Here is a 13,826-nt window from a genome sequence, read left to right as displayed (position 1 = left end):
CAAGTAAAGCCCCATAACTATATGTTGATATATTGAGCATAAAAGAAAGGTTTATTAATATTTTATTTAAGAGGTATTGAGCAGACATATAAATTTAATAAGAGTTTGTTTATTTGGTGGATTAATGGAAGTTGAATGATAAATGTCTTGCTTTGTGGAATTTGCAAATTGTTTTTCTATTTTAATGCTTTGATTACTAGGGACTAGTAATAAGCTGGTTAGGGGGTATGATTTGTACTTAAAAGTGTATTTTTATCAAGATTTTATATCATTTTTTTACACTTGAAGAATCATTAACTCCTTAACTAAAGCATGTTTTACAATAACAAGTTTGATACCATAAGGTACATTTAATTTATGGTAAATGTTCATCCTAAATGCAGGCTTATTACACAAATGAAAGGATTGATTAATGAGTTGAAGTACTAAAATTGAAAAGACTAAGACAAGGTCAAACTTAGAAAAGAGATGTTGGTGTAGTCCAAATTGGAACACTATTCGGTAATTTGGTCATATCTGGAGTTATAGATCTCAAATTTAGGTCTACTTTATATGGATGGAAAGTAAAGACATAGACCTAAAATTTTCATAGGAAAGCAGGACTCAATTCTGCTGTTTGGAAGTCCAAACCTTAACAATAACGTAAAAGTCTGAATCTATCCTGTAGCCTAAACATTGTTTAGTGTTCAACCCATATCTCGAGTTTTAGAAGTTTAAATGACTTCAATTTTTTTTTTTTGAAAAGCTGAGGCAATTTCCTAGAACTTTCATGTGAAAGTCTAGTTCAAATTCTGACGTTATCAAAGACATTTTATTCAAATAAGAATATAAGATTGTCAACAAGTCAAGATGTGGTCACCCACTCATCAATTAGTCATCAAATCAATAGTTTCTAATTTTGGCCTATAAAAGAAGGGATTTATCATGCATTTGGGCATCTTGGTTTTTAGATTAAGATCATACTCTTGCTCTCTCTTTATTGTAATGCTTAAGTTTTACTTTCATTAATATCTTATTTATACCTTTCATTTCCTTTCCTTTACTTAGTTAACTTTTATCTTATTTATATTTTTATCTTATTTATTTATATTTCTCTATTTCATTATATTTAGTTAAGTTTATTATGTCAAGGTGAAAAGTTTACACTAATGGTGTAAAAATAAGTATAGTGTAAACTTAATATTGATTTTAATGTTTGATACTAAGAAGTTTTGTATTTGTTATCTTGTTCACTTAATACTTTGCTTAATAAATGGCTAATCTAGATTTATATTGTATACACTTAGTATAACAAATACTTGGCACTTTCATAACCCAATTGTATGGTGTAACCGACACTTGTGTTATGAAAGAAACTTGATTTATTATTAACATAAGTTATAATCATAAATACCTGACAACATTTACAAGTATTAACATTATTGGAATAAGATAACTAATATAATCATGTTAACCATTATAATCTGATTAGAACCTTTTTTGTGTGTGCTTTCCAGTTGAATAATAAGAGTTTATACTATACTTATTTGAAATACCATTAGTGGATCCTCTAACATTGACATTTGTTTTTATCATTGTTTGATCCTCACATTAATCTTCCATCTCAAAGTTCTCATCAAATTCTTCTTCTTCTTCTTCTTATTTTTCTTCTTCTTTACTACTACTACTACTACTACTACTACTACTATTACTATTATTATTATTATTATTATTACTATTACTTTGTTGTTGTTATTGTTGTTGTATTATTGTTTATAATTTATATAATTAACCTCTTTGTAGTTTGACCCTGGTCTTGCTGGATTATTTATTACTTTGACACTCCTACAATTGGAAGAAGACATCAAACTTTTAATCGTGTCAATCACCATTGTAGAGAATTGAGAAAGACAATGAGAGAGTATTTGATTAGTTATTTAAAAAAAAAAAGATAAAGAGTTAATACTGCTAATGAGAATACATTGGTATTGATATTTATATGAGGACCATCTTTAAATGATGGGTTGTGATTTCAAATGGAAATGGTTGATGATATAGAGAGTATCGTTGAATGATGAATGTTAAAAAGAAAAGAAAAAGTCATAATAGTGAGGTAAAAGTTGATAAAGAGAAATGAATGAATGATGGAAAGGCTTTGTTGTATTATTGTCATAAAAAAAAGTGAAAAATCAAGTAACGCTTCCATTGTCATTGTTATTATTATTTTATTTATATTTATATCATATGTTATATTTTTGTAGGTCCATCGCATTCATGCTATGAGTGATTCCTACTATATTTTATCTCTTGTTATCTAAACAAGGAACATTAAATGTGTATTTCAAAACCATGTAAACTTTTGGTAACTTGTAATTTAATGATAAGCTTTTGATATGTATATAAATATATATTAAATCATCTTTTGATGTAAATTTATGTTGTGTATTGTTGTATAGAATTTGTTATGTAGAGGAAATAAATGTTGTGATAAGATGCATGATAATTGGATCAAATTTGAATAAAGAATTATAGGAATAAAATATATTTGTATCAATAACATGAGACCTCCCAGTATAGGAAAGACTCTATTGAAGTTTCAATAGATTTTGAACTTACATATACCAAAAAAAAAAAAACAATTCACATGTTTACTATAATATTGTTTGGAAGTTGTCTTGGAAATTGAACTATCATATTTTGATATCAGAGCAACCAATTATTATTTTTAGGATTAAGATGTTATTGTCATTTTAAAGAAAAAAAATATTTCAGGATGGTTTGAATAAGGCAAAGGGCTAGTGCTGACCCATCTATAAATGGGGAAAAGGTCAGGTTTATAGTGTATGGGTGATCTAGAAGGGGATCCATTGAAAGATATTGCCTCACATATACTTGCCGCATCATTACACTTCAAAAATGGTGAAACAGCAAGATATTATGGTAATTATATTATCTAACGAGCAAAGGTATTAATACCTAAGGCATCTGATAGATAGGGTCAGGATAGATAAGGACAAATAGATGGGTCCCAATGGATGACACTAGTTGTTTCACCTAATCCCATTTTAGTCCCTATTTTTTGTAGAACAATTGGATAGAGTAATGGCAAAGATTGGTAAGAATTTTTACTATAGCTCCTACAGCGAAGAGGGTGGTTACTTTGGTACACTAGGTGAAAGGCATGAGAGAGTTAAGCTGTGTGATTTATTCAGGAGAGGAGGATATCGAGGTTGTAGGTCATTGGCTAAGGAAAATAGAAAGGGTGATGAATCAAATGCCTATACCGAAGGAGGTATGAGTTGATTATGTGACCCAACTATTAATAGAGAGTGTCCATTCTTGGTGGTAGATTATCATGGAGAGGAGATCTAAGGATGTGCTTATGTGAAAGGATTTCAAGGAAGAATTTAAAGAAAGGTACTAGTATTGGCAGCATAAAAAGGAGAAGGAACAAGAGTTCCTAGATTTGAGATAGGGAGACTTAACTGTACTAGAGTATAAGAGGAGGTTCCAAGACTTATCTATTTTCTCCTATATATATCTTGATACTAAGCACCATCAAATAGAGAAGTTTTGCGATGCAATTAGATAATAATTGAAGATGGTCCTAATAGCTATGGAGTTTCATTTCATCCAGGAGTTGGTGTAAGCTACTCAGGGTATGAAGAGCGTGATTAGAGATGCATCGAGGCCAAAGGTGGAACAAGATCAGTTAGTTGGGCCAAAGAGGAGGGATTTTGTGTTTTCTACTTGCATACCACCTTTTTCCAAAGAAAAGGAAGAGTGGTAAGTCATTTGTGTAATTCCATAGAAGAGGGGGAAGCTTGACTACAGGGGGAAATTTAGGGGGATCCAGACAAGTTAGTAGTGGAGGATCTTCGGGTAATTAGGCTTAGTAAAGGGCTAGAACTGTAGGAGGGTTTACTAAATAAAAAGGATTTGTATATCCATTTTATGGGAGACGTAATTAGAAACACTCTAGAGACTACTCAATGATAGTAGAGAGGTGTTATGTTTGTAGGAGTAAGGGGAATTGATAAAGGGATTGTTAGTATTTAGAAAGAGGTTATTTCTACTATAGGGATACAAGCTACAAGAAGGACTGTCCTCATAAAATATCGAGGCAACACAAGGTTAAAGAGCTGCTACATAAAGTTAGTTGTAATCGGTTACTATTGATTGATCTACAAGGCCTACATGTCTAGGACGAGTTCTAATCGGGGTCAACCCAGGTTCTAATAAGAAAGGACTCGGGTGGAGTATACCATACACCTAAAAAGATGTTGGAGCAATACCATATATAGTGGCAGGTACATCAAAATTATAATTAATACCAGATTATGCTTTATTTGACCTTTAAGCCAATCATTCTTTTATATCATGTCAAATCATAGATAAATTACATGTGTTACTAAGTAAAATGAATGTGGCGGTAACTGTTAGTAAATCTTTAGGAGAAAACATAGACATTGATGATATTTATAAATGGATAAAACTATATATTGAAAGGTTAGATTTGAGAGTAGATCTAATGCCCATGAATTTATATGATTTTGATTTAATTTTAGGCATGGATTGGTTAAGTGAGCATTGAGCACAAGTGGATTGCTTAATGAAAACAGTGACTATTCAAGGAATAAATGGGAAAAGGGTAATGCTTAAGGGAGAAAAAAGTAATATCAAGTTATATAATCTCAATTATGACCACTAGGAAATTGATTAGCAAAAGATGTCTCACTTATTTGAATCATATGAGGTAATTAAAAAGGGATAGTATAGAGTTGACTAGTATTTTTATTGTAAGGGAATTCTAGGATGTATTTCTCAAATAATTGCCTAGATTAACTCTGAGTACAGAGATTGAAATTTTGATTAAATTCTCCCTAGAACCATCCTTATAACTCATTCTTCTATAACTCATTCTTCTTATAGGATGGTGCTCATAGAATTGGATGAATTAAAGGCTCAACTATAAGAGTTACTGGACAAAAGATTTATTTAGCCTAGTAATTCACTATAGGGAGCTCTGATGTTGTATATTGATTATAATCAATTTAAAAGAGTGAATGTGAATAATAAGTATCCACTTCCACTGATAGATGATTTGTTTGACCAATTAAAGGTTGCTAGGGTATTTTTCAAGATAGATTTGAGATCTAGATACCACTAACTGAGGATTACAAAGCAAGATGTACAAAAATAACCTTTAAAACATGTTATGGACATTATGAATTCTTGATGATGCCTTTTGGATTGACAAATGCCCCAATAGTATTGACGAGTTTGATGAATTGAGTGTTTCGGCCATGTTTGGATCAATACATAATAGTAGTTATTAATAATATAATAGTATATTCTATTACCTATAATGAGCATCACCAACATTTGAGAAATATGCTACAAACTCTAAGGGAAAAAAAATTGTGTGCAAAACTAGACAAATATGAGTTTTGGCTTAAGAAGGTAGTGTTATTGAGGCATGTTATATCCGCTAAAAAGGTATTTGTGGATCGAAGAAAGGTTGAAATTGTTTTAAAATGGGAGAGACTTATTAATATGATGAAAATTCATAGTTTCTTGTGCCTTGTAGGGTATTATTAAAGATTTATTGAGGGCTTTTCAACAATAACATCTCCTTTCACCTGGTTGACCCGTAAAAAAGTTAGATTTGTTTGGTCAAAAGAATGTGAAGAGACTTTTCAAGAGTTGAAGGGAAGGCTCACTTCAGCTTCCGTGTTAGCCCTTCCCTTGGAAACATAAGGATTTATAGTATATAGTAATGCTTCCAGGAAAGGTTTGGGGTGAGTTGGAAACATAAGTGATATAAAGTGAATTACTGAGTGCATGATCTAGAACTTGTAAGAATAGTGTTTGCTCTTCAGGTGTGGAGGCATTATTTGTATGGATCACAAGTTCAAATATTTATGAATTATAAGAGTTTAAAATATTTGATGTCATAAAAAGAGCTAAATATATGACAATAAAAGGTGGGTGGAATTAATAAAGAATTATGACTGTGTAATTTATTATCAGCCAAGAAAAGCTAATGTGGTTACTGATGCTTTAAATCTAAAATAGAAAGTAATAGCTTGTGTTATGGAGGTTCAGGAATGAAGGGATCTAGCAAAACTGAAAATTATAAATCTACGGTTAAGCTTAGATTAAAATTTGATCTATACTTCAAAATAAGGTGTTGGAGGATTAATAATTGGATAAGGAAATGAAAATGACTAAGTAAAGGATGAGCCAAGAAATTGAAATGCCTTTTCAAATCTTAAAAGATAGGTAAGTACCAATGGATAGGTAAATTTATTTACTTGAAGATTAGGCACTAAAGAATAAATTGTTTAAAGAGGCTTATGAATTTATATTTGCACCTAGGGACCACCAAGATGTACAAAGACTTAAAAGGGTACTATTGATGACATAACATGAAGAGAGAAATAACAGAATTTGTGTCAAGTTGCAGGATTTGTCAATAAATAAGATAGAACACTAAAGGCCTATAAGAAACTCATAATCATTATCGATCACTGAATGCAAATTAAAGACTCTACCATGGATTTTGTGTTGGGTTTACCCAAGAGCAAGAAGGGTAGTGATTTTATATAGGTGATTGTAGATGGACTAACAAAATCTATCTTGTTTTTACCTATAAAAATAACAAATTTTATGGATAAGTTAGTCGTACTGTATGTAAATGATGTGATTAGACTATATAAAATGTCAGTATTAACTGAGGTTTACATCAAGATTATGCCCAAGTGCAATGAGCCATGAGAAATAAATTGAACCTAAATACTGCATTTCATTCTTAGATAGATGGTCAATCTAAAAGGACTATTCAGATTCTCAAAGACCTTTTGAGGACATGTGTTAGAGTTTGCCAACTAGTTGATTGGTTTAGGGTCACTAGGAGATTCAGGTGGAATAGTCTTATTTGAAATTCTAGGGTAATGGACTAGTTTTGGCGATGAAAATTATTAGCACTTTTAACGCACCTTACATGAGGTAAATTGCACTGTGTGGTCTGAATATAGTTTAAAGGTGTTGATAGATTTCTAACTGATGGTTTGTGATGGTTAAAACAAAAATTTATACTCATGAATACATCTAGCATTTTAAATTTATTATGAGCTCATATGCCCAAATAAATGTTTATAAGAAGAATCCATGCAAGTGCCCTGACAGAGTTCATCTACCTTGAAAGATGAAAGTGTTTTTCACAACTTATATATTGTAGTGAAAAATACTCTCAATTAAAAATAGTAAATATTCAAAATAATTTTTAGAATTTTCTAGTCAACTCTTGATATTTAAATATCAACCTACTTCTAAATCCAACATTTATACTAGAATGTCGACCATTAATTATTAAAGAAAATGTTTTTTAGGGGTATTGAAATATTGTTCAGATCTTTAAGGAATTTTACAAACTTGTTACTCTAAAAAAAATGCAAAAAAAAAAAACATTTCTTTCTGTTTTTTTTAATTATAAATAAAATGTATTTTTTTTTAAAGATTGGTCATATGCACCAAAGATTTTTTTTTTCATTTTTTAAGGCCATGTTTTGCAAAAATCCATTTTTTTTCAAAAACCAAAACTGTCAAAATAGTCTTAGGAGGTGCTTGTCATACACACCATTAAGCTAATGAAAACCTTTAGCAAAAATATTGTCAGCCAAACATAGTTTTAACCTTTGACCTACTGTTGACCTTTTGAGTTTAAAACCCACTAAAAACATATTATTAATGTATATAAACCCTAAATTATTGACTAATAAAGTCACCTGAAGGGTTCTGTGCAAAAAATTGCACAAAAACTAGTTCAAATCATGAGGTCAAGACAATGTTTTTTCCAAGAACACTACTTTAAAACCTAGAAAATGCCCAGGTATAAAACCATTCATTGTTAAACCCAAAACTAGCATTGTAGACCTTTAAAACATGCTTTCTTAGATTCAGCAAACAACATACTATAAATAAGCATATTTGAATTAAAAGATCCAGCAAATAATATTAAATCATCTAAATTATACATGTTTCAAATCCAAAAACTATTAACTTAAAACAGCCTATATGTTCATGCAATATGGGTTCAAAATTAGTTTTTTTATACTCATTTTAGTCATAAATAGCCCAAGAAAATCTAGGATATATATTATTGCTTGAATATGTATTGCTTAAGTTAAACTAAAACAACATTATTTTATAAAAAATACAGCTTGAATAGAAGATTTTTATTACATCTAAAACACACACGCACATATATATACATATATATATAACCTTAAGAAAATAGAATCAAACTATTATAGTAACAAAAAGGGCAACCACAATACTACTTGCCAAGTATTATAAATCTCATCTTCACGCTTGTAGATATAAATACAGACCAAATGATAATAAGAAAATCGCTCAAGCAGGCCATATGGAATTTAGTTTTGGTTAGAAAGTATACCTTCAAGCTCCTAGAGTGGTTACTATTCTTTTTGCTTTTATTGTAAGTATTGCTCCTACAAGCTTGCTGCACTTTAAAAGCTTAAGAAATCCTTATGCTAGGCTTTTAAACCTTCACACTTAGAGCTTCTATGTTAACCTTTTCTTCTTCTTTTTCTCCTCTCTGCTTTGATTTTCCAAAGGGGTATTTATAGCATTTTTCTAGGATTTTGGATGGGTTCAAAGATAGTTTAATCAAAATAAAAGAGTTCTGGAGTGCATTTTACAATTGTTTTTTTGTACCTACGTTGGTTTTTCAATTGTGGTTTTGCAACAAACTTGGTTTTTGGAGGTTTTGGTGATTTTTTCAAACTTAAAAACTAAAGAACTTGTTTCTAGCTTTTAGTTCTTAAAAGAAACACATGGAAAAGATTAGTGGTTTTGTGAAATAGGTATCATAACTATAGATGACTGAGTTAACCACTTTCAAGACTTTATTGGAGTAACTCCAATGTCATCATCATTGAAGACCACCTGATCTTGGTAGAGGGAGTACTCACCTTCTGTTTGGATCCAACCTTACTCAATTTAGAAGTCTATAGCTCTACATTAATTCATTTGAAAATGTCAACCCGATCAACCTAGAATCTGCAAATGAAGTGATGGCTCGGTGATAAGATGTTTTAAGTTCATTAAAGAAAATGGGATGTAAAAGTTTGATGGGAGTAGATGATCTATATAGAGGAGGTATTTCTCAATTGAATGGTGGTGGTCGAAAATGTCATATTTATTCGTCTGAAAGTGCCTGCTAGATCCGCCAAAACTTTCAAAGAAGAAGCTAAATAGTGGTTAAATGACATGTTTTCTAAGTTAAACCCTAGAAATTAGCGTTGTTAATTTAAGATTTGACATATTTCATTTTAGTCTTTATTCTTTCAATTTCATGCAACTTCATCCCTATCAAACTCAATTTAGCCCTGATTTGGTCAATTTTTGCCTCTACATTCATGCATCTTTTTTAGTTTGATCTTCGGTTTTGGATTTCTTCAATCAAGTTTCTAATTGCCCATCAAACTTCAATATTTATGCAATTATACCTCCAGACTTTAATTTCTTCTAATTAAAACCTAAACTGACTTAAAAAAATTAATATTTCTGGCAATTAAATCCTTTTAAAATTCTCATTAAATCTTTACCTATCCAAATTTATATTTTTTTACCACAAATAAAAATATTTCCACTAATGGGGACTTTTATCAATCAGGATAGGGTTGCCAATTTTGTTAATTTTATATATTTTGGTCCTCCAACTTTTCCACTTATCTCTTCGATCCTTCACCACTAACTTGGACAATCACCTAGGCTTTCTACATGTATATCCACTTGTATTTTGGATTTCTTTTGCAAATTAAGGTTTTGCATAATAAGATTGTAAAGAAAAATGTGTTTGATGGTCTTACTAGGTGATCCACCCATCTTGAAATTCTAAAGACTTTGTTTTTTTTTAAAAAAAAAATGGTCTCATTAATATGGGTAACCTATCTCTTTTGAAATTCAAAAATTGATCTATTTTTATGGACAACCTATCTTTTTCAAATTTTAAAAAGAATTTCAACAAGCCTCTATACCTCCTTGAAATTGATCTATTTTCACGAGCGATTTGTCTATTTTGAAATTCAAAAATTGGCCTGCTTTGATGTGTAACCTGCCCTTTTAAAATTCTAAAAATAATTTCAGTAAGAATTCATGCTTCCCTAAAATTGGTTTATTTTTATTGGTGACTTATCCATTTTGAAATTAAAAAATTGGCCTACATTCATGGGTGACATGCTCCTTTTTAAATTCCAAAAAGAATTTCAACAGGTCTTCATGCTTCCCTGAAATTGGTTTATTTTCACGGGTAACTTACATGTTTTTCTATTCAAAAAGTCGACTTATTTTCACGAGCGACCTGCTTTTTTAAATTCTAAAAAGAATTTTAGCAAGCATTCATTCTTTCCTAAAATTAGTCTATTTTCATGGGCAATAGTTTATTTTGAAATTAAAAAAAAATGCTTATTATCATAGATAACCTAATTTTTTCAAATTCTAAAATTCAAAACAAAATACCCTTTTAAACTCTAAAAATGAGTGCCTTGTCTTATGACCTTAGTTGTCCACATTCTATGGATGAGATTTCTTTGTCATTTCTTGTTTTTTGCTCACCCGTACATATTTCACCACCTTTCCTCTTTGTTGGTGAATCCTACGCCAATACTATTTCAAAGTTGAGGTTAAACCATATGCAATGCATTTCTTTCAAAATATAGGACCCTCTTTTCTTCATATTCTCTTTTTTTATTGATGAGGGTTGTAATTTTTGAAGTGGTCTCTCTTGCCAACTCACCCTCCTAGTTTACTTGAGCAAGTCTTTGCGAGTTACTTTTATATCTTGAGTGTCGAGTTGCCTATATAACTTTGACCTTTTGTGAGTATTTAAGTAGTGGTGAATCCTATTACATTTTTCCTAATTAGAAATGAATTAAAACTTTTTGTCTTGTGACAATGTTATTTTTCTTATGCTTTTTTCAAATACTTATAACACACACTTTGGTTTATATTTTAGGGTGTTTTCCCTAACAAAGATTTCACAAGATTTACTTTGTATTTTTTTATCTTTTGTTTTTTCAATGACATGTTAAATAACAACATTCATACAAATCTTATGATTTGCATTAATCTTTAAAAAAAGATATTTTATTATGGTAATTAGTTTAGGAGATGGCCTATTTTGTATTGGGTTAAAAAAATCAAATACTTGTTTGAAGTCTTTGGTTTGGATTTTCTTAATGTAAACAACGACAAATACTTTATCACTTCATCTTGATTCTCATAAATGGTTCCTTAAGTCTTTCCCACTCACTTGATTAAAATTAATTTTTCAAGGCATGTAATAAAAGCTAAGTTTTATGGCTACCAAATAAAAGGAGTTCATAGGCTTAAATAGTGTTTGAGGGGATTTTTATGGGTCTAGGATCACTTTCACTCCTTTATACCCTTTCATCTTCTTTTTTTCTATTCTTCCAATATATGTTATGCTATCAAAGACATTCTTTAATACCTTATTCTCATCATTTTCTAATACTTGCCGGTATGGGATTTGATCCTAACCAAGGTTATCTTACAAAGAAAAAAATTTCATTTCAACTCAAATTAGGACTGCAAGGGACATATTCATCTCAAGGGAATATCAAAAGTGGTATTTCTTCATTTCAAGCAAGATTGGTTAAGACTAATAAATTGACTTCATTACTGTAGCGATTTGCGCGAATTTGTTTTGCGAGCTCATGACTAACGAAAACTTCATCCTTTTTATTTCATGTAGCTTTTGTATAACAAACTTTGATGATTAGGCCATCCATTTGGATTTCTAGGTATTTACTCATCTCCTTAGGGGTTATAGGTGAATCATTACACTTGATAAATCATTGATTTTTCTTAAAATTATTAGCCAAAATCAAATCTTGAAAACCTTTGTTTAGTAGGAAATGTTAAAAAAAAATGTTTTTTTTATTGAGCCTTATGAGATTATTTGCAAAACATATATGTAACTAAACGAATAACCAAACTTTATTGATTTAACAAAGATGAGTACATTATCCATAGTATTTCGTTACAGAGTCAAAGTTCACTGGCTAGGCAAGTCATCTCCATCTATTCTTATCAATAACAAAGCTCCCCTAAAGAACTCTTTCTTTATTATATATAGGCCTTCATAGTTGGGTACCCATTTACTCAAATATTAATTAAGTAGAGGTAGGATCTTTCTTAGTATTAAATATCTTTGCTAAAACACCCTAGGTCTAACTTTCTTATCATATGCTTTAGTCATTCTTTGTTGATAAAACTAGTAATGACAGATTACAGCTCACCTCTTTTCACTTATCAAATCTAACTTCTTATATCTCATATTGACTCAATCAACTTTCTTAAGTTTTGATTCCATTAGTACCCTTCAAGATGAGATTTCTTCTTCTAATGGCATTATTGCTTTCATCCTGTAAACTAAGGAATGACGTGTAGCTCTTATAGATATCCTTATTGTGGTAAGATATGCATGTAGTACTTGTACATGACTACCATCTTTTATATAATTTTCTTGATATTCTAATTAACAGGTATAACAACATTCATCTTTAGCTTGAATGGAGATGAATTTGAATGCTCGATTTTTTATTTTATGTAAAGCTCTACAATCATTTTTTTGTTGAAGTTCTGAGTATTATCGATCACTATCTTTTCAAATGCTCCATATTGACAAATTAAATCTCACTCAATAAATCACTTCACTACCTTTTAGGTAACATGAGCATTTGAATTGGCTTCCACCCATTTTGTGAATTAGTCAATGGCCACTAGGATAAACCAATTTTCATTACTAGATTTTGCATTGACATGTCCAATTACATCGATTCCTCATATTACAAATGGTCATGAAGATGTTAAATTGAATAAAAGAGTAGGAGGCACATTTATCTTATCATTGTACACCTAATATTTATGGCATTTTCTAACAAATTATATGCAATCCCTTTTCGTGGTCATCTAGAAATATCTAGACCTCTATATTTGCCTAGCCATCATATGTCCACTAACATAAGTTGCACAAATCCCTTTATGAACTTCCTGAAGTGGTTTTTGTGCTTCTATCTCATCTAAACATCTCAACAATATTCCATCAGATGACCTCTTGTAAAGTGTTTCTACATCGATGTAATAGTTCATGGCTAACCTTTATAAGGTTTTCATATCTATATTGGATGCCTCGAGGGGATACTTCTGATGTTGGATAAATTATTTGATATCATTACACCATAAAATCCTGTCCACTTCTTCCTCAACTAAGTAGTAGTGAGCTAAAAAATTTCTGACTTTAATACTTATAGGTTGCACAATATTCCCATAATCAATTTTGGTCATGAAAGCTAAAGTGGCTATAGCATCAACAAATTAGTTTTTGTCTATTCCCATGTAAGTGGATTTTATCTTATCAAAATCTTCCGCTAGTTTGAACAATTATTCTTGATATAACCTTAGTTTCTCATCTTTTTTTTGTCATTCTCCTTTCACTTGGAAGATTATCAACATTAAGCTCCATAGACATCAAGTTTCTTTATTTTTAATTTTAATATAACTTCTAATCCGAGGATGTAAGTTTCATACTTTGCCATATTTTTGGTGCATTCAAAATGCAACTTCATTAAAATAGGATATTCTTTTATGTTACGATAAATTATCATTGCTCCTACCTTACCTTATTGCCATATATATTTACTGCTCCATCAAAACACATTGTCCACCAATCTAGTTCTTATTTTTCTACTACCAGCATATCTTCATCTAAGAAAGAAAAATTCAAAAGCTCATAA

This window comes from Populus euphratica, unplaced genomic scaffold (genome assembly GCF_000495115.2).
Source record: "Populus euphratica unplaced genomic scaffold, PopEup_1.0 scaffold167.1, whole genome shotgun sequence".
Taxonomy (NCBI): Eukaryota; Viridiplantae; Streptophyta; class Magnoliopsida; order Malpighiales; family Salicaceae; genus Populus; species Populus euphratica.
The sequence above is the reverse complement of the archived record's forward strand: the minus strand, read 5'-3'. Positions refer to the sequence as shown.